General features: G+C 37.6%; 2 protein-coding genes across 3 annotated transcripts in view; one reads left to right on the top strand and one right to left on the bottom strand.

The window, feature by feature from the left end:
* The window catches only part of LOC138697101 (solute carrier family 2, facilitated glucose transporter member 1-like), a 299,093-nt gene that overhangs the window by 87,944 nt on the left and 189,212 nt on the right, over positions 1–21,937 (top strand). The window lies entirely within an intron of this gene.
* LOC138697148 (transcription factor Adf-1-like) overlaps positions 1–21,937 on the bottom strand; it is a 49,930-nt gene that overhangs the window by 5,230 nt on the left and 22,763 nt on the right. The gene's annotated exons all lie outside the window — the stretch shown is intronic.

Raw genomic sequence — 21,937 nt, 5'->3', positions numbered from 1 at the left:
CTTTTTAGGATTATATTATTTTCATCTGCATTCTTTCATTTTTTTTATTACAATATTTCCATTCGGTAAGATAAAAAAAATAGAGGTTGCCTCATAAGTAGCCACTGCCAAATGTGCACGAAGGTTAAATATCTGTTAAGCGTGTCCTTCTTTTTGATTTTGATATGATTAATTTTGAAAAAAAAATCACAAATATACGTAGAACCGAACATAACTGCAATTGTGGCAGTAAATGATCTAAGACGTGGATATTTAAAGAAGTCAATATTTTTAAATACATCTAAACCAGTACAATCCTTATGCTTGATTTTCACAAAAGTGTCATTTTGGATATCACCAACCTCAAATTGGACGAAGTTATGCAACAAATGACCAACTGACAATTTGAAAACAAAAAAAAAAAAAAAAAGAGATATTTGCACAGATCTGTTGTTGACTGGATTATTTAAGTCGGAAAAAATAAAGAATGCGATATCTGCATTTTGCTGCTATTTATAAGCGTTTTAGGCGTAGATGTTCGAATGCTTTTTGTTATCCTCCATATGTAAATGAAATTACTGGGGATCATCAGTGTGGTTTTAGGCATAATAGATCGACTATTGATCAGATTTTTTGTATTCCACGGATATTGGAGAAAAAATGGGTGTATAAGGGTACAGTACATCAGTTATTCATAGATTTCAAAAAGGCATATGACTCGGTTAAGAGAGAAGTTTTATATACTGTAATATCCTTATTGGATTTGGTATTCCCAAGAAACTAGTTCGATTAATTAAAATGTGTCTTAGGGAAAATTACAGCAGAGTCCTTATAGGCCAGTTTCTACCTGATGCTTTTCCAATTCACTGCGGGCTAAAGCAAGGAGATGCACTATCACCTTTGCTTTTTTAACTTCGCTCTAGAATATGCCATTAGGAAAGTTCAGAATAACAGACCGGGTTTGGAATTGAACTGGTTACATCAGCTTCTTGTCTATGCAGATGACGTGAATATGTTAGGAGAAAATCCACAAACGATTAGGGAAAACACGGAAATTCTACTTGAAGAAAGTAAAGCGATAGGTTTGGAAGTAAATCCCGAAAAGACTAAGTATATGATTATGTCTCGTGACCAGAATATTACACGAAATGGAACTATAAAAATTGGAGATTTATTCTTCGAAGAGGTGGAAAAATTCAAATATCTTGGAGCTACAGTAACAAATATAAATGACACTCGGGAGGAAATTAAGCGCAGAATAAATATGGTAAATGCCTGCTATTATTCGGTTGAGAAGTTTTTGTCATCTAGACTGCTGTCAAAAATCTGAAAGTTAGAATGTATAAAACAGTTATAGTACCGGTTGTTCTGTTTGATTGTGAAACTTGGACTCTCACTTTGAGAGAGGAACAGAGATTAAGGGTGTTTGAGAATAGGGTTCTTAGGAAAATATTTGGGACTAAAAGAGATGAAGTTACAGGAGAATAGAGAAAGTTACACAACACAGAACTGCACGCATTATATTCTTCACCTGACATAATTAGGAACATTAAATTCAGACGTTTTAGATGGGCAGGGCATGTAGCACGTATGGGCGAATCCAGAAATGCATATAGTGTTAGTTGGAAGGCCGGAGGAAATAAGACTTTGGGGAGGCCGAGGCGTAGATGGGAGGATAATATTAAAATGGATTTGAGGGAGGTGCGATATGATGGTAGAGACTGGATTAATCTTGCTCAGGATAGGGGCCGGTGGCGGGCTTATGTGAGGGCGGCAATGAACCTCCGGGTTCCTTAAAAGCCATAAGTAAGTAAGTAAGTAAGTAGGGTAAGTACAAACTTGTATTTTTTAAAAATGTCGGAGATTATGGCCGCTTATAAAATGGAAATAAGTTCTCTAGGATGATTATAACGCATCTTATATTCATCACGTGTCCAGAACTTGGTTAAAGCTGATCATTTTCAGCAAGCTTCAACCCGAAATAAACTTCAACCCGATTCCATGCACTCGACGAATAGGCAACATTGTACAGAAAAGATAAATATAGAAGGGATACTAAATAGGAAAGGGCTGTCAACCCTCTGGGAAGAATGGCTTTAGCCTCGAACTAAAAATACGAGAGCGAGTGGAGGTTTTGTCTGCACTAGCGCTGCTTCTCTTTTAACTCGACATACGGTCTGGCGAGTGAGTCATTGGGTCAATCAAACGGGAAGTTCTGGGGGAGGGGGGGGGGGAACACGTGCCACTTTTTCTCCTCGATGAGCAATATCTGTAACCGCAATTCATTCGTAAGTTTCTGCCAAATCCATGGAAGTTTTTCATCGATATGCTTGTAATACAGTAAAACCTCCCTAAAACGAAAGGCGATCGTTCAGATTTTTTTTTTGTTTTGTTTTCATAGGTATTCGTTTTACAAAGGGTTGAGTTTTGACAAAACTAATAGACTACTGCGATATGCTCACTGTAAGAAGAACACAATGAAGAAATAATTTGAAATAAAAGCTACTACAGTACATGCAAAGTGAATTTTATTTTCATTATTAACTTACATAATTGCAGTCTCTCTCTCTCTGCGCCCTAGTTTCTTGGTCCCACATTTCTTTTAAAGTGCATTGCCGCGACTTTTTTTTTTAGGGAACGTTGTAGGGTTTCCTTCGCGTCCTGCATCAATTCAGAGTGTAAATTACGCCCTGATCCATCGGTTGTGTAACTGAAGTTGTGTGGAAAATAGATTAACTTCACGTTAGAGAAATCAATCTTTGGATGGCAGGTACCATTGTCTAAAAACAGTATGACCTTAAGACCTTGACGTTTCATTACTCCATTGAAAGAATGAAGCCACTCTTCCATGATAGAACTGGTCAGCTAGGGTTTTTTATTAAATCGCACAGTTTTACTTTATTCGCACTGTTATTTAACACTGTATTGGTATATTAACACAAAACTCAGAATGAATAAACAGAAATGTGAAACTAAATTCACACTACACTACAATTATTCACAATTTTATTCTACTTGCACTGTCCGTTATCACTGTATTGGCTTGTTAGCACAAAAATTAGAATAAATGAACGAAAATGCAAGAGGTTCGAAGAAGACGTAACGGTACAGGAAGTCAGTAACCTGTACAGAATAGTGACATGGTTAGAGAAGCTTCACTCCCAACGCCTGACAAAGAATAGCGAAAGTCTTCCAGATCATTGCATGTACAGTCACACAAAAAATTATGCCATGCTTCGTGCAGTATTATCGCAAAATTAAAAATGGTTTGATAGGATTTAGCAACAGTTTCGCTTAAAATTATCCGTTTTAGTCAAGTTTTTTACCTAAATGGTGCCCAAAAATTATTCCGTTTTCGCGTTAGGCAGTTTTCCGTTTTAAAGTATTATTTTACACAGCGAATCATTCCGTTCCCAAATTTATTTTTCGTTTGTGCAGGTTTCCTTTTTATAGAGTGTACGTTTTAGCAAGGTTTTAGGCCTACTGCACAACATATTTTTAGACAATCATCCCTAAAAATAGGTATTTCAAAGCTGTTAGGTAAGCATGTTACAAATTACTGTTCCTTGATTACACAAAAGCATATGATAGAATAAGTCGCAAGAAATTATGGATGTTCTTAAAAAACTATAAAATACCTGGGAATTTGATAAATTATATTAAATCGATATACAGTATAATGAAACGAAAATAAATATGACACAAAATAACAATAATTATGATATTTATGTAAATAGAGGTTTGACACAAGGCTGTGGGCTGTCACTCATATTTAGAGTTTTAAATGTTTTAAAATTTTGTTTTCATTATGTAACATAAGCATCATTATTGTTTACGTTCAATTGAAGTGAGAAATTAGAAATATTTCTTAAACTTTTCAATTTAGTTTCAAACAAGCGTTTAATGTTCGTATTTAGCTTGCCAATAAGTGTGGATGAGGATAAGAATTCATTAATTTTTATTCTTCACGATTTTCTTGGAACTAAAGTCGCGACGCTGTTATTCCCGACGTGACTCCTCCTCTTTGCTTACGTCTTAGGAAGTGAAAGCTCTATAAAGTCTAGGTAGGTAGTATCGTTAGCCATTTTTGTTCTTTCGTTGCCGAGCTACTATGCGAGGAATCTATTTGCTACACCGTTAAACATTATCAGGTCGTAGCTCCTATGATAATAAATCAAACGCACTGTAATTCAGCAAATAATTGAGCGGAAAATAGAGTCTTCGTGTGCTTTCTGCGAACGCCAACGAATTAGCCAAAATGGCGGGCGATTATATTAAGTATTTATCGAGCCTTAAGAAATGAATAACGTCTTCATCAGCGAATCATAATACGCACACGTTTAAATGTAGCCGACCTGCAACGCGATTGGCTGCCGGAAATTAGAGCGACGGGACTATAACAAGGAGAGGACACGCTCTGTATATCATCGAATGGAATAAGATTGTGTGAGATGAAAGTACAAGACGTACTGTTTAAAGTCATACCTGGTATGGGTGGCCAATGACCCCTTGTTTTGAAAATATTGGCTATTGTTTGTGACATACTTCCGTTAGGTGCTTAATAGGGAAGCATTAGACTGTGTAACAGCGTAGCCCATATGGTTGGATGCTGAGTTGTTATCAGGCAACCTAAGTTCGAATCTTAACTGGTCCTCTTTTTTTTTTTTCTTTTAATAATGCTTAATATTGTAATCACAGTAATCTATTTACATATATCATATTTCGCTATGTATTGAACACTTCATCATGTTTTAAATAAATTATAATTAGCTAGCATTGTATTGTAAAGGATAAACAATGAAATATTGCTCATGTAGGCAGGTAAGATGTGTCACTTGTGTCTGTTCTGTTTCTGTAGCAGCTATTCCACTTCATTGTGTCCCGATTCATTATGATAAATGTCATAAAAACATATAAAATATACATATTTCCTGCACCATGCACAGCAAATGAAAGAAGGTTGTCCACAATCACACACATTTTTCCGCACTTCTACTGCGAAACAGATATCATTCACATTCACAAACACTTCTCATTCGTTTATTAATTTTTATACATACCACGCATATTTCAACATGGCTTTGAATATAGGAGCTGACAACTGAAAGTGAATAAAAAAATAAAAAAATAAAAAAAATAATAATAGTAATAATAATAATAATAATAATAATAATAATATCAAGCTTTAAAAAATAAGCAGACATTAGGATTCGAACTCAAGTTGCCTGGACGACAACTTAGCATCCAACCATATGTGCTACGCCGTTACACAGTCTAATGTTTTCCTATTAGACACCTAATGGAAGTATGTCACAAACAATAGCCAATATTTTCAAAACGAGGGGTCATTTGCCACCCATACCAGGTATGACTTTAAACAGTACATCTTATACTATCATGTCACAAAATCTTATTTAATTATATGATATACAGAGCGTGTCCTCTCCTTGTAAGTGTGTATGCGTCCACTTGAAGGATAAAATGAATTATTATGTACTGTTCATATTTTAAAGCAAATATATGTGAGTCCACTCGAAGGACACTCGAAGGATAAGAATGCCTTTTTCTTACTATTCAAGCTTTCTGGGGAAAAAAGTGTATATGAATTCACTCGAAGGATACGAATTCATTATTATCTTTTATTGTTCTTACTTTCTGGAGCACAAGTGTGTATGCCTCTACCCGAAGGATAGTAATACATTATATTTTACTGTTCACATATTTCTTGAAAGCAAATAATAATGAATCTACTAAAGGACAAGGATGTAATGGCAATTCAAATTAGTAAGATAAGCACAATAATTATATTGACAAGAATGATTAGCTATTAAAATAACTCTAAATAATTTGAACGTGTGATTTTTCATAACAAAGTCCCTACATAACCAAACTATACAAGCCGCCACTGGTTCAAAGCATCGTTAGGCAAGACATTTTCTTACCACATATGCCGCATGTACGATTTAACATATGCTGCTCTTGTGGTGCGGGTGTTGCCAGCTCTTACATCACGTAAACTACTAAGGAAACTGAAAAACCATTACGAAAACAATTACGTGTCTTTGTTTTGCAAGTATTTGCGTCCCACAATGTTCAGTTCATGTACGTACAGCAAACATGTTTATCATACATAACTCTATAGATAATCTTTCGCTGTGGTACATTTGCAGCACGTGTGGCTACGAACCATAAACTCTCAGATTCAATTCCCGACGAAGGAAGTAAACGGACTACTGCACGTTGTACTGAATGTGTGTCCCATATATTGCAGTATTTCTGCGATACGTCTAGAGGAGACAACATTATCAAGAGCGGTGATGTCACGTTTTCATTGTAAAGATTATCCATAGTTATAAAAAAATACAATTAGGCCTACCTATATCAATACATTGATTTCTATCGCTTCCATCCTCAGTGAATAAATTTTAAGCTGTAAGATGACCTATTATTTAAATTTAAATTACGGACGTTTTTAGTCGTCATCAGTCAACTCGAGATATGACAACATTGTCTGAAATACTCCACGTGGAGTTGACATGTACGTCAGTTGAAAACGCTACGCATCATTGGTAGACAGGTATTATCGCTTCTTGTGTTTGGAGCGGACTCTTCTCTTATATCTTCAAAGGAAAGCGTCCGCTTTGTCAGCAGCTGGGCATTACAGACCGCGTCACCGTTTTTGGCGTGTGAAATAAGTAATGGTAACGTTAAGTGCTAATGTCTTACCTTTACCGTAGTCAGTCTGACAACTGTGTTCGGCAAATGGCGACGTGTATAGGAAGTGGTACCATTCTCAGCTGCACTAGCAACATGCTCACAAACTGGGTACAATACTCTAGGACACGCGCTAAAAGCGCTGGTGCCAGCTGTAATTCCCCGTGGCAACTACAGCCTGTATCTCACTACCCTTTTAAACTGTGACATAACGATGTTCTAACAACTACTAAGTTATTTAGTGTCGATAGAATCGGTGATAGTGGAATTCTATTTTTTGAGACGATTCCGACAATTTACCATAGCCTATAATTATCTAACATTCGCCTTACCGTTTGGGAAAATTTCGGCGGAGGAGGGGGAGAAGAACTCAAACAGGCAATCGGTCCAAGTTGTATTCGAGCGAAGGTCCGGAAAATGAGTTCAGCTCGCTATGATCACATTACTGAAAACAAGAAACGAAACATGATGATACACGATAGTTTAATGATAATGGTGACGGTAATGAGGCGAGTAAGCTTAACCTACAAATTATGTTATCATCGATATGTATATAATAGAAGGCATTAGTGGATGAAGGGGTTATGTAACTTTTTTTAAAATTGAGTTTTCTTAGCGAATGAAGTTGGTATGTAGCAGGTTTGGGCGTTATTAACTCGATTGAGTCCCTGCAGACCACCCCTTAACTCCTCACTCCACCTTCCCCCGATAATACAGTAATGTTTTGGTGCGGTACGAGGGGGCAGAAAGGTCAGTAACAGGTTGTATCAGGCTGGTATCATAGCTTTTACGACATTCGGCTCTCACTGGTGGCTTAAAATCCACCACTGATACACAGAACCTTCCTGCGCATTTGTTTATAAGAAGGTACAAGCAAAAAGGACATGGGAGGAAGTTTCTCTATCCCTTTTACTTCCCACTTGTACCCAGAGCTGGTAGAGTTCTTTCACATAGCACATTATTTCAGTGTGTCTTATCATGGAATGTAGAAAAACATAGAGAATGTAGAGGATGAAAGACGTACGAGTACATACAAACGCAAGTCGTTTTTTAGTGAATGAAAGTGTTATTTGTCTCAGGTAAAATTTGTAATGTAACTCCTTTATCACTAACGTTACCAACACCACTATAAATCATCATCATTGAAATTATAAATACCCCACCACTTTTAGCATTACCAACATCACCATGAACATTGTCAATACTATAATGACATTGTAAACACCACCATCAACATCACTTTGTAAATACCACAATAATTAACACTATTGTTGCTCCACCGCTGTGGAGTAACGGTTAGCATGCTAACCGTGAAACTAGCGGGCTCAGATTCATATCCTGGTTGGACCAAGTTGCCTGATTGAGGATTTTTCCGGAGTTTTCCCGCGACCCAATAAGAGCAAATGCTAGGCAACTTTTGGCGTTGGACTCTGGACTCATTTCGCTGGAATTATTACCTTCATTTCATTCGGACACTACTATAGGTACACGTATAACCATAGCAGTTGAGAAAGCGTCGTAAAATAATTAAAACCATTGTTAAAACCCTATTAGCATATTATCACCATTTTTAAAAACCCCATCATTATCATCATTAATACCAGTGTTCACACATTTTTATTTCGTTTTGTTTTCATAATATCCTTAATACTTGCAGCAAATGTTATCTTTTCGAGCTTGCATATACACCATCATCACTATTATCAACACCACAATTTCAATTTTAACCCTCCTTGTCATACAATCCCATTGATTTTATTTTAGATTTTGTTATGTTTAAAGAGTATTGCATTGTAATTTTATGTATGATGCTGTTCGTAGTTCATCCTTAGATTTTATAATAATAATTTGATCGTATGCATATAGAAATGTCTTTATAATTTTATTTTCTGTTAATTTTATAAGTTACCCACTTTTGTTTGTCATATTTCTAGGACTCGTATCTGAAAAAGAATATAATACGTTCCATTTCATCTTCCATATTTGCGTAAATTACTGAACAAGACACAGTTGCTTTTGTGAGACTTCTTGCTTCCTTAGTTGACGATGTGTTTTCTTTTCTTTCTGGAAAGGTTATAGGAAATGGTTCTCCCGTATCTATAAAGACTCTAAATGGAGCCAAATTCAATATAATTGGACTCTTTCACGTCAGAAATTGAAACTAAATAAGTTTACATGTGAGTGGATTGCAGCACATCATTATTCCCGAGAGCTTATGTAGCTTCTGTGACACATTCGTTTTGGAACAGAGTGTAGTAGTCCCTTTGTTCACATACTAGGGAGAAAGAGAAGAGTTTTCCTTTGACTGGTCCGTAGGTCTCACTTTAGCTAGCATAATAATCTGTAAATTCAATACAGAAACCTCGTCTCAGCTTTTTTCCTTCATCTCTCTCCTTTGGGGTCGCCTGAAGGACGAAGAAGGTTTTCAAAACCGATGCTTGCACATGTGGCCAGTCCCTGGGTGGAAGAAACGTTCGTGTGTAGGAGAGACGAATTTCGATCAATGAACTCAGCTTATGCAGGTGTAACTCATCATGAACTCACAAAATATTCTGACATACGCGTGAATTTTAGGCTGTCATGGTGAATACGATCGGTAGTGATGAGAAATATATTATATAAATACTTATACAATATATTTTAATGAAACTTAGTAATTACATAATAAACATACAATATATATATTGGTTCAGGTGTTCGACCGCGATGTATCGTGGCTTAAAGGAGACTCCTGAACCAGCGTCGTGGTTATGTCACTGAAGATGGAAGGGCACCCTCCGAAACATGTCTGAATTTTACCAGTCTTAATTATCATCATTTGTAAAGTGTTCATACAACTGTGTTATATATATTGTATGTTTATTATCTAACCCATGAACACTGTTTAATTGACCTTACATGTGTGAGTTAAATTAGTAATTACATGTTTAATGTTTATTTAAGATGATTGACGCATGGTTATTCGTACATATATCTGTACATTTTGGATGTCTCTACATATTTCGATATTAAGAGCTTATTTCCTAAATATTTTTTTTTATTTTTTGTAGCGAAAACTGTTTTCTAGTTTTCTGGACTTTGGCAAAATGTGTAGTAATTATTTGCTTCTGTTGACGGCGCGTTTTTTTTTTTTCGATTTTAAGGTGTGTATTCTTGGATAGACATCAGTGTAGATAGGTGATCGAAGGTTTTTTTTATCTTTCTCGTATAGATGGCGTTGTGTATTAATGAGTTAGTCTGCCATTTTACCTTGTGCAAATTAAAAAGAAAAATAGTGTTTTCCGTTCAATTTCAGTAGTTTGTACGTATTTCGCATGCAAGTCAAGGAGTTCCGAATAAATTTTGTCGACAAAATGCGTGTAAGCTAAAGTAAAGAATGATGGTCTGAAGAAAATCAGGGAAAAGTGCTTCTAGGATACGATAGTGACGTGGACGTTAATCATATCGTATTACCAGATTATAAGTTTTCCTCCCTCAGTTCATATGATATAAAAAGAACATTTTCTATGCACAAGTTTATTTTTAAGGACAGGACAAACAAGTTGAATCCAGAAGAAATGGAAATGATTAGAATTAGAATTAGCCACGAAATCCCTTGAAGGGCAAGGACATCTGACTATGCAGAGTAACTTGTCAAGCAGTTCCCGGTTTGCCACTCCGGGAATGATGGTCACTTTTGTAATGTCGTAGTTGAGGGGTCCACTGTTCACTAGTCACTGTTTGGGTTGCAAGTCACTTTGTGATGAGCTTCCATTGTTGTCGGTCTTTCGCTGTTCTTGACCATAGATGGCCGAATCTTGATCTAAGTTCGTTTGCCCACCTTATCTTTTGTCTTCCAGCGTTGCGTTTGCCAATCCTTGGGTCCCATGTCGTAAGTATATGTCCACCGGTTTTCGTTGAGTCTTCAGCTTGTCGGCCGTTTCTGCTGCGTCTTTGAGATGTGTTTCTCTCCTTATGTCCTTATGTTACGTAGTCTGTGTCTGAGTGTGATGTTCAGCATCTTCCTCTCCATTTTTCGTTGGCACTTTCTCAGCATGTCCCGCTCTCTTTCCATTGTGTCACAAGGACTTGTTAGCTCATGTATTACTCCCATGAGCATGGTTGCCCCGTCCGTCATTCTCAATGCCGTTGGGGACTTTGCCTTTGTTACCCCAGGGTCAACTTTCACAGTGAAAAGGTGCTGTAAAAGCACTACGGCCCCCTATTACTAGTTCCCCGACCCAGCACTCCGAAAGGATTGGTTACTCGGGTTAACAGGTTCACCACGTGCAAGTTGGAATTAGAGTTGGTGTGCAGAGGCTAAAAGGGTCGTAATGAGACTTGTCTTGCTCTTATACACCCTTATTATCCTTGGAATTATATATTATATATTATTTTCTTCGTGAAGTCTGATATTGGGCCTTCGAAATGGACAGGAGAGGACCGAGGACCGGTTCCGGTTTGTGAATTTCAGGAACCTTTCCGTTTCGTCTCGTAAGAAGTGGCTGTGGTTCAATGCGGTTCATTTTAATTTGGTATTAATTAGACCGTTAATTATTCATTATGCATGACAATATTTGTCACTTCTATAATCTTAAGTTTATTTTGAAAAAAAAAAATATGTGTGTATAGTAGGTTATTTATGACGCTTTATCTACGTCTTCGGTTAACGTCTGAATGAGATGAAGGTGATAATGCCGGTGAAATGAATCCGGGCTCCAGCACCCAAAGTTACCCAGCATTTGTTCCTATTGGAATGAGGGAAATCTAGGAAAAAACCTCAACCAGGTAACTTGCCCCGACCTGGAATCGAACTCGGGCCACCTGGTTTCGCGGCCAGACGCGCTAACCGTTACTCCACAGGTGTGGACTTTATATATAATCGAGGTAAATATTAGTCTATTCAGAAAGTGTGCATTTTATTCATTAATTTTTTTCGATTGAATGAGGTGACTACCGATCGTGGTTTCTGCTTTTGTGAATTTGAGAGTGGGATTAAAATCTCCGAAGACTGTCCGAAATTGTTATCTATGTTAGTTGAAGTGTAGGCTATGTAAATGTTTAAATACATACAAATACATATTTATATTTAGCGCGGTAAGCCTAATACTCGGCGTCATCTCTCAAGTCAATAATTACGTCGTTGTAATTAGCACCATCGTGCCCACGAAAATAACACAACGTTCCGGTTCGGGATAATGTTCATTTCAAGCCCCACGTACAATAAACCGACAAATGAAACGATAGCAAGAAATGTTTTCTGAGATTTACTTCCTGTGTGACATCTGGCCGGATGGTTTAATACTAATTAGTATTTTCGCTTTAATTGAATATTTTCATCTAAATTTGTAATAATTGTATTGGTTTTGTTGTTTTATTGAATCTTCGTTATGTTCCATTTCGTATAAAATAGTTACTTATAGTAACCGCCCCCAACACGAGCTTGCTGAAATGGGTGTGCTCTACGTCTTTACCCTGATTACATATAACAGATTGATCAGCCTAATGCACTTTCAAGGCAACAACTCTTATCAATTTATTTCACTATGCTGCCATCCAGCGACTGCAAAAGAAGTCACGTTATAACCCTGATGAAATCGCATGGAGTAATAGCTTGCAACTGTACTTTCATCTAGCTGTCGTTACCAAAACATTCATTTTCGACAGTGAAGATCCTAGCGGTTGTTCTCTCTTATATTTTGCCATTTCATAACATGAGAAATGACCTATCTGATGTAGCTCGTATATGTGATCAGGAGTCCATAATATGTATTTATTTTTTATTGTATATAGCAATAAATACTAATAATAATATCTAAGGAAATTAAAAGGAAGCTTTTAATGGAAAAAGGAGCATCTTCTGCGGACCTCTGGAAAAAGAACGTTGAGGAAGACAAACATGAATTGGTTGGGTCACTGGCTGTGAAGAAACTGTCTGCTGAGGGATGCACTGGAAGGAATGGTGAATGGGAGAAGAGTTAGGGCAGAAAAAGATATCAGATGATAGACGACATTAAGGCCTATATTACAGTATCAAATTTCTGTATCACAGAAGTTTGATAAAATATATATGATAATATCTTTTACAGTGTAATATAGCATCTTTGATCACATCCAACTGTGACATAGTTCTGTGATAAAAGTTATGGTCATCATCATACATCTGATAAAATCTGTGACTGAGAAGAAAGAAAATGGCAGACATTAAGTACACATGGTCTGTGAAAACCACAAAACTTTTCATATCACATTGAGTCACATGAAATGTTTCATCATCCATTATTAAATACTTAGCATATATAGGATTTCACATCTTCATACTGACGTTCTCTCAGTAGAGTTTGATGGATTCCTTTTCTATCTTTTCTCCCTACCCTAATCTCTAACCTAAATCGTCGGCTTAGAGTGTAAAACTGCTAACTAACAAAAAGGATATTTTTACAGGGGAAACAAAAAACTGAGTATAAGTTAACTCTGAAACTTCACCAGCTGTACTTTGGATTTGGTCCTAAAGTATCAGAGTTAATTTATACTCAGTTTTTTGTTTCTCCTGTAAAATTTCCTTTTTGTTGGTTAGCAGGTTTACACTCTAACCCGACGAAATACATTTTTTTCTTTGATATTTTCTTTAGTATTAATGCAATAACCATTACTGCATATTTTACAGTTACAACAAGCATAGAACTGTTGTGAATCCATTATTAGAACTGTGATGAAAGATATGATCAGAGTTTCATATAGTTTAATACTGGGTGTTCATTTCAAAGTGTGTCATGACGACGTCACTGTTGTGAGTCAGCGATTTGAAGCGAGTTTCAGCTTTTATGTCAGAGAAGTTGCCTATTAATCAATGCTTTCAATCTGAACTCGAGAACGTGTACGGTATAACTTGAACGTCGTAGCAACAGATGGCGGTCTGTAAAGTCTGTGTGTTACCAGAACCTCTTTCGAACTGTCTTTTGCGCGGGCAAGTCGTCGCAGGGTATTTGTTATCATCGATTGAGTACGGCAACATTCCACAATACAAATAAAATGCTCCGTGTCCTTGTTGACCGTCGAAGATAAAACAAAAACGTAAGTAATCGTCTTAATCCTCTCCCCAAATCCCGACAGTAAGAAAAAAACTTACCTCAGTACGTGGTTCCAAACAGTTCACATTCCTGCCACTACAGGTGTTAAAGTACGTATCGGTAAGTACTCTTCCGAATGAACGCCGTACTTGCTAGGCAACGTCTCTGGCATATAGGTAATACGCCTCTGCGGAAGTGTAGGAAGATTGAATTTTCTAGGCCACATGACGGCATACAGCGAGCCATGACACACTTTGAACTGAACACCCAGCATAGTAAAAATCTTACATTTGATCATATATATTTGATAATGTGATATAGGCCTAAGATATATGTATCATATGCGGAGACAAAGAAGAAGGCAGAAAATAGAAAGTATTTGAGAACTCTGGGTTTGCAGTGAAAGACCTGCCCTTGGACAGAAAACTCTGACTGAATTAATGTCATTATTTTGGTTTTACTCGTATGACCACAGAGTAAGGAATGACCGATTGAATCAGCAAAATTCCCTTCTTATTCAGAGTATCCCAAATACGAAGCTAGAATATTAGAAGTAGCTTACGCTGACAGCTGCGTTTAAACAATGAAATCTGACAAACGGAAGTGAGGAAGACCACACAAGAAGCCGCAAGGATATCCGTCTCAGTAATCTGTTCCACAATACTGGTATCTAGGCTTTCACCCGGGAGTCAATTTTCTGTCATTTTTATTTAGATGCTATAGAAAGATGTATGTAACGTCGACAAAATTTTACATAATTCTTTAAACAGACTGTACTGTTGAGTTTCACTTCTTGTTGCCAATATACAATTAATTGCTAATGGAAACACGTGTACTGTGTACTGTGTACTGTGTCTGGTTCATACTGGTTCAGTTCACCTGGTTATGAAAATGGCTAATGGGAGTATTCCCTCAAGGTAAAACCTACTTATTTGCTTGACTAATGTACGAGTGCACGGTCGTTGTCCAAGTACATACATAATCTTAATATGACTCAGATGTCCTCAAGTGCAGTCGCAAACTATTTCAGGTATAGTTGTGTCACCATTCTGGTAAAATAGTCTAACATTACAAGTGTATCGACATTCTTTCCTTGACGGTTTGCGAGTAAATGAATATTTTATGAGCTACAGTAACGTAAAATAAGTCCACCGCTGTGGAATAACGGTTTGCAGGTCTTACCGTGAAAAGAGCAGGCCCGGATTGAAATCCTGGTTGTTACAAGTTGCCTGGATGGGGTTTTTTCCAAGGTTTTTCCTCCTCAACCACTTGAAGTAGAATTACTGGCTAACTTCGGCGTTGAGCCTCGGACTCATTTCGCATTCATTAATTTCATCTTCATCGTATCATCTTCAATAGTTTCAGATCGGCCGGGAGATTCAGCAGACTTCAGTGAAATTGGCCGGCCATGGGGTTCGAACCTGCGATCTCCCGAATGCATGTCTGGTGCGTTACTATTAAGCCACCTCACTCGGTTGTTGTGGTTTTGTTCATGAAGGACTGGGGTTTAGTTTAACAGAAACTTCCCTTTCAATTTTTTCAGTATTTTTTTTTTTTTTTTAGTTTATTTATACACGCTTTAACCTCTGTGGTCATATCGCGTGTTAGGATCTGTGGGTATACTATTAGGCCGTTGTTACTATTGTTGAGTTCCAGTTTCTGCTGTGTGTTGTAGATGGCTTATGTTCATGTAACTGATTTTTTTTAGATTTCGATTAATGTTCATGATATTGGTATTGAGACGGTGATGTATCATTTATTTTATTTATTTATTTTATTTATTTATTTATTTATTTATTTAACCTGGTAGAGATAAGGCCATCAGACCTTCTCTTCCCCTTTACCAACTACAATATTAAGAATACAATTAAAATTATAATTACAATTAATATTAAATTTACAGATACAATAAAAATCAAAGTACTAAAAGATTAACTGATTAATAAAAGCTAGACAGTTTATTGTAAAAGTTAAGAAGAGAGAAGCATTTCTTTTATTGATTAAGTATAAATTAAACCTACTCTAAGCAGTAAGAAAATGTTTAATAAGCTTGATTTGAACGCTACTAAATTCCGACAGTCTCTGATGTCACTGGGTAGGGTATTCCTCAAGCGCGAGAGACAGATTGTGTATGATGATGAATACGATAATGTCTTATGTGTTGGTATGGCTAGTATGCAGCTATTTTGCGTGCATGTGAAGAGATTATGATATGATGACAGGTAACTGAAACGGGAGGCAAGGTAGGTATCATGGTATGTAAATTTCCAATCCGGCATTTGTGACTGAGGGAAACCATGAAAAAACCCAGTTATATTGACCGGCCACGGGTTTTGAATCTGAGACCTCCCGAATACGAGTCACAAATACTACCGTCTGCGCCAACTCGCTCGGTTGTTTCAATATTGTTACTCTGACAAATGAAATAAATTAATAGCAATTCAAGCTATTCTTAAGAGAGTTATGTACTGTAGCCTATGTTTCACAAATTCATATCAGAAAATGATGCTGAAAAATGGATTGGACACATGAAATTTAAGGCCAACATGTAAGTTACGTCTATAAAGATAATACTCTCGCTCAACTTACAGTAAATGACTTCCTGTGTATTCTGTTAGACCGAGTTTAAAGAGAGAACTTTCTTTCCTCGATACCAAGCTGTCATTTAGTAGTTGCCAACTACCAACTAACTTTCGTTCTTTTCTCGTACCTTAGCTCGTTAACTTTTATGAAATTTCTATAATCCCAATCATTTAAATGACTGGTGGCGCAGAGGAAAAGATGGAAGTATAAAGTGATGTAGTGGCACTTCAGGCGATAGACGAAAAGAGACATAAAGAACTCGAGACTAACTTCGAAAACATTTATGAACTCTGATAACGTTGAACATGAGTAGCATTTCATAACTTTTCTACTAAAACGAGCTGTAAACAGAGAAATCCTACAATCTAAGCTAACTTTGAAGAACGTGAAACTTGCTATGTTCATTTTCCATGGCGACATTTAATAATTTATGGTGTTATGACATTTTTGTCATAAAAAGTAAGTCCAAGAACACGATTTGATACATATAATCATAATTGTATTAATAATGTACAGGTCGTCCGGTTAGACATGAGTTATAACTTGAGCGAAAGAGGTGGAACTGTAAGTGTATATGACCCATGCTTTTAAATTGTGAATGCAATATAATTTTAAGTGGTTCGCTACTGAAAAGAACTGACAGATTTCTTCCCTCTACCCTTCCAATAAAGGAACTGGTTACCCTACCCCATTATCTTCTGGCGTAGTTGCCTCACAAATGTGCCATGTTGGTATCACTTGTGCGGTTCAGACCTGTCTTCGACAGTTGACTATAACTGGTAAGGTTTATCTTGTCTCAGTAGCAATAAAACCAAGTCCCTTCAAATGAGGGTGGAGATTATAGGAAGGTTGTAAATTTTCAGGATTCCTTTCAAAACCTTGTTATTGTACAGGCTACCGGAACTCAGTTTCTTGAAAGACAAGCTCAGTGACGGAACTACACAGTACGAAGAGAGAAATTTCGTTATTTTATTTTGTGCTACAGAATGTATCAACTAGTCCCTTCCGCCACTGGATGGATGGACGGCATCGCTCCATTCCCCCATCGCCATAACAATACAGACGAAGTAAGACATATCTCCTTTCTCTCTCTTTTCACAGTGAGACAAGATACACCACACAGACTTTAAACAACCTTTCCAATGTGCTCTGTGCCACCACGCAACCAAAGACCAGAGCTCAAGTCCTAACGAACAACCTGCAGGTCTGCATAACATAAATTCTAATTTTCAGATTTTTTGACAGCAGACTAGATGACAAAAGCTTTTCAACCGAATAATAACACGCATTTCCCATAATTATTCTGCGTTTAATTTCCTCCCGTATGTCATTTATATTTGGTACTGTTGCTCCAAGATATCTGAATTTCTCCACCTCTTCGAAGGATAAATCTCCAATTTTTATATTTCGATTTCGTACAATATTTTGGTCACGAGACATAATCATATACTTTGTCTTTTTTCCGGTTTTCCCTAATCGTTTGTGGATTTTCTCCTAACATATTCACGTCATCCGCATAGACAACAAACTGATGTAACCCGTTCAATTCCAAACCCTCTGTGTTATCCTGAACTTTCCCAATGACATATTCTAGAACGAGGTTTTTATTGTATGGATTCGTAACAAGTTGTTTTTTACGGTGATAGGTTGTTAGTCCTTCGCCCAACCCCGAAGCTGGAGGACCACCCTTTATCGGCTGTCCACGACTGCTTATTCAATATAATCGCAGCTACTTTCCATATCTGGAGGCCGTCTCCTCTATCCGTAACCTGAAGACGCGCCATGCCGTGGTGATAAGGACCCACAATACATGGACCATAATATGATTACACGCGCAGAAATGTTCCAATTCGAGCTATCTTCCAAAGTGAATAAAACAGTATGACTGATTGTAGGCCTATATTTAATGTATGAGAACCATTTTTAAATAGACCAGAACTTGAAAATTAAGACATATTTTATTTTAAAAGAAAGTTGTTAAGATTTTCGGAGCAGTTAGAATCTCAAAACATGAACATTGTAATACTGAAGGAAAAACACAATAATTCATGGTGTGAACAGCCTAAGAAGGGCCAAATCCGACCAGCCGGCTAGTCGCCTCACGTTCACATGCTTCAGCAGAAGAGAACGACCATTAAATCAGAACGGAGGTAACGTATGATCGAACGGTGATCACCACAGTCGTTAAAGCTGGTTTTCCAAACCGAATTTCGTTACCTATCTTAGCTCTTCAAATTCATGAATCATGATGCTGGGTGGATACCGGTCCCATACACCGTCCGGAATTTCGTGAGAAAATTTCTTCCCCCATGAGGACTCGAACCAGCGCGTATTCCGCAACGCGAGTCCAAGCATTAAGGCTGGTCCACAATAAACCGGGAATGAAAACGGCAACGAGAACTAGAACGGAAATATTGTTAAAATAAATGTATTTAAATATGAGCATTCACAATTAACTATTGTGAACGCTCACATTTAAATACACGTATTTTAACATTATTTCCTTTCTCGTTCTCGTTGTCATTTCAGTTCCCGGTTTATTGTGAACCGGCCTTTACGCCTTAGATCACGAAGCTATAAAATCACATTTCTTCACACAAGTGGAAAGTACTAAAGGTAAGATAGTCGTAAAATAGCCAATTAAAAAGAAAGGCAATGAAAGCAATGGGAACAAAAAGCTGCCAGCATACTGCACTATCTCTTACTCACTATTTTGATACAAACGCAGTGGCATAAATGCGTACACACATCAACCACTGCAGACGAATTGCCGTGCACTCATACTGTATGTACTTTGTCCATACAGACATCAGGTTTTAAAGAAAGCATTGTCAAGAAAACAAGGTCATGTCGTTAACATATCGCTGCAGGAGGCGTGTATTGCTTAGTCATACGGCCAAGAACTGCATTCTTAATAAGTCATTCATCGCCATACCTATTAACATAATTTATAATATGTTGAAAAGTGAAAACCTGTGGCTCCATTTAGCGAGGTGAACTCGAAAAGGTGTGATTCTGTCCCTCAGGAAGCTCAGTGCTAGAGTGACGTTAGGATTTAGCTTACCGTTTCTTCAGCTGGAATTTGATCCCTGATGTTGATTGAAGCCATACTTGCAGAAATATTTTTTATAAGAGCTTTCGACAGCAGAGATTATTCAGCATCGAAATTAATTCAATTCAACTTTTGAACAAATAAACATAGAGAAAAGAAACATCTGCATGAAACAGTTCGGGTACTCAAGACTGACGAGACGGGTGGGGCAAAACATGACTAGCAAACCCTTCTATAGTTTCGTGAGATCTCAACCGAACCCTATGTTTCAGGTATCGATCGAACGTCCGCGACAAGATCGACAAAATAACTGAAAAAAAAAAAGTGATCCGTGGTAAATTGAACGCTCAGTTTTCAAAAGTAGTCTTGGAAATTTGTGAACTTTCGAAAATTCTCGAAATTTAAACCTTGAAAGAAAAACAGTGATTAGTGATGTCCATAGAGACTGTATAGTCTTCGTTGACAAACGTATCTCAAACGTATCTCTTCCATCAGGACCTGAACTTCGAAGTCTACTGACAAACCTCAGGGCCCGGAGCACCAAGCCCTTCCTTTATCAACATCGGAAACCCGTACTACCCCCAAGAGTTCAGCCCAGACTATTTTTTAACCATTGCAGAAGATGATATATATGAAATGTGGCGAAGATACATGGAGTTGGTGAAATGTTAGAGGGAAACGTAAGTACCCCGAGAAAACCTCTTTGCAACATCTGCTTTGTCCACTACAAATTCCATCACTACCTGGCCGGGGATGGAACCCGGGCAACCTGGTTGGAAGACCAGTGCGCTAGTGCTCGAATCATAGACGCGATTATCCACTTTAATTCAGTAGCCCTATACTTTTATATATCTTGTACAGTATACTGTACATGTTAATCTGCTTCTACGATCTCATGTGGTAGATCATCATCATCATCATCATCATCATCATCATCATCATCTCACTTTATGGAACAGGAAGAAACAAAATTAATTTCTCGTTTCACCTTCAATCAACTCTTCGTCAGATATTTACCACGGTTACTGTTGATACTCGAGTATCAGTATCAGTATCAGTATGGGATGCAGGGACTTCACTGCATCTTCAATACCAAGTATTTCGAAGGATTACCTTATACGGAGAAACAATAGAAAATATCCTGCATCACATTTCAGAATCGTGAAAGACTTCCTCAAACAGATGGTAGCTTCCAGGAACTGCTATTACCACGACATCCTATTGCGTAAGCGTGAAACGTGTTCGAGATTCTGACGTCATACGATTGAAAGACGACTGAACTGCCATCAATGGTACGTGTTCTAGCAAGAACAGCGTCAATAATATTCCAAGCCAACCTATTCTAAACTGTTTTCACATACTGTAGGCCTATGTACATATATCATAACAGGTAATAATGAAAATAAATTTTTGTTTTCCCCCACCTCTGTAGCTTGAGTTAGTAACAGCTGGTAAGACTAGGCCACCTCACACCACGCGACTTACAGTATGACGGCACTACAGCATGTCTGAACAGCTGATCAAACCAAAATTGTATGTGGCACGGTCCTATATATTATACACCTACTGCCTGACGAGTTCCATTCAAAATGACTGGCGTACAAGAAAAAAAAACGCTCTGGTAGTCCAATTGACAAAGTACTGGCGTAGGATGACTGACTGCAGACCCGGGTTCGAATGCCGGCGTCAACGAAGTGAATTAAAATATATAGTATTATATTCTAACAATCAGAACTTTTTAGGCCTACAATTCTCGGATATTACGTTCCACGGTCGGATTATTTCTCTATCCTGTATCAGTTCTCGATGTTAAGTTCCTTGTGGTGGCTTAGTGGTCAGACCTTCAGCCTGACACGCAGACGGTTCGAGTTCAATTCCCAGTTAGACCTGGATTTTCCATTGAAAAATCCATAGTGACACTTGTGGCGAACAAGGTTGGGGTTTCTCTCGGGTTTCTCCCGTTTCCCCCTATTTCACAGCAAGTTTGAAAAATGGGAAGATTTAAATACAGTGGAAGAATTAACCTCATAATCATAACTAGGTAGGAAGTAGAGTCGGGCAAACAGCCTCTTACTCCCGCTCGTTCTCGTAGGCGAGACTAGCTGGCCGATAATGCCAGTTCCGAGAATCGTATTCTCGAGATTGGCACTCTCGGGAACGAGGAATACCGGGTCCCGGCCTGTTATCGCACGGCCGACTTATCGTTACGAAATGCGTACACTGACTGCCGGCTTAATTGCCGCTCATCACTGCAATTCGTGACTCTTTCTGAAATATTAATGTTCATAAAGTAATTTAAGAAGGCACAGCAGTGTGGTATGCAATAAATAATACAGCACATTATGATTGTCGACATTCTTACAGAAGTCACACTATTTTAATGAACTATTTATTGCCTTTCCGGAGAAGCAAAATAATGCAGCACTTTCAGCCGTTACCTAATCCTAAGCTAGTCTAAAACAATAACAAGTTATGGTTGGAGCTATGATATATTTTCTCGCTATCAGCATTTTGTTGACATTCCATATTTAATCATTCGATAGTGTTTTGTATACGCTAT

Source organism: Periplaneta americana, chromosome 1, assembly GCF_040183065.1.
Source record: "Periplaneta americana isolate PAMFEO1 chromosome 1, P.americana_PAMFEO1_priV1, whole genome shotgun sequence".
Taxonomy (NCBI): domain Eukaryota; kingdom Metazoa; phylum Arthropoda; class Insecta; order Blattodea; family Blattidae; genus Periplaneta; species Periplaneta americana.
The sequence above is the reverse complement of the archived record's forward strand: the minus strand, read 5'-3'. Positions and strand labels throughout refer to the sequence as shown.